Source organism: Fukomys damarensis, unplaced genomic scaffold (genome assembly GCF_012274545.1).
Source record: "Fukomys damarensis isolate Sample0158 unplaced genomic scaffold, DMR_v1.0_HiC HiC_scaffold_34, whole genome shotgun sequence".
Classification (NCBI taxonomy): domain Eukaryota; kingdom Metazoa; phylum Chordata; class Mammalia; order Rodentia; family Bathyergidae; genus Fukomys; species Fukomys damarensis.
Genome location: NW_022900946.1, coordinates 5382166 through 5383488, shown reverse-complemented (window position 1 = coordinate 5383488; position 1323 = coordinate 5382166).

The following is a 1323-nucleotide window of genomic DNA, read 5'->3' as shown; positions in this document are numbered from 1 at the left end:
TTGTTTTTTTTCTTTTTTCCCCAGAGGCAGGATTTTCCTATGCAGTTGTTTGACCTCAAACTCTGGGCAATCCTCCTGCTTCTGCCTCTTGGATGCTAAAATTACCAGTGTACACCATACCCAGCTTCTGTCAGATTTTTCACTAATCAATTTCTTCTTTCTTGAGCTTAGTATACTCTCTTGTCTAGTATATTAAAGTGGAATCTTAGGTTATTGCTCTGAAACCTTTTCTAATACAGCCATTTTAAATGAGTTACAGCTAAATGGATGGACCTTGAGACCATAATCTTAAGTGAAATAAATTGGACACACGTTTAAATACCAGTTTTTCTGGTGTGATAAACTGAATGTGGAAATAAGCACTGAAATATATAATGGATGTTGAGAAATGGGAAGAAAGTGTTCAAATGGGAAGGGGAATAAGGGAGGAGGGAGAAAGGAAGACAAGCACAAGAAAAAAGTGAAAATAGAAGGAAAAAATGGAAACAAAGCTTTTGTACATAGGGAGGTGAGGGGGCTTGAGGGGGGATGGAATAAAATTTATTGAAAAAGTGTCTTCAAATTCTGTTTTCATGTGATTCAAAATATTTAATTAGCTGGGCATAGTGGCACACACCTGTGATCCCAGCACTTAGGAAGGCTGACATAGGAGGATCACAAATTCAAGGTCAGCCTGGGCTACATAGTGAGTTCAAGACTAGCATAGACTACATACCAGGATCCCATCTGAACAAAAGTTTTTTGGGGCCCTGAGATTTAGCTCAGTGGTTCTGCTGCCTGCCTCACAAGCGCAAGGTCCTGAGTTCAATCCCCAGGTAACAAAAAAAAAAAAAAAAAAAAAAAGGGTGTTCCCCCCCCCCTTATTACATTGTGACTTAACCCAGGAATTGTTTGAATGTGGAAAGAATGGACAAGAAAAAAAAAGAACAAAAGGAAACAATAGAAATAAAGCTTTTGTAAATAAGGAGGGGACGAGGACTTGAAGGGAGGGAAGGGGAATGGGGGAAAAGCAGCAAGATATACCATGTACAGCTACCAATTCCCTATGATGAATGTTATTATGTACATCTAAAAGGTACCAATTTTAAAAAATCTAAAGTATTTCTCAGATTTATTATGAATTTCTAATTTCATTTGATGTGGTTATAAAATGAACTTTGTAAGATTTAAACCCTTTGCCGGGCACGGTGGCACATGCCTGTAATCCCAGCACTCAGGAGGCTGAGGCAGAAGGATCGCTGTGAGTTCGAGACCAGCCTGGGCTACACAGTGAGTTCCAGGTCAGTCTCAACTACATAGTGAGACCTTGTCTCAAAAAAACCA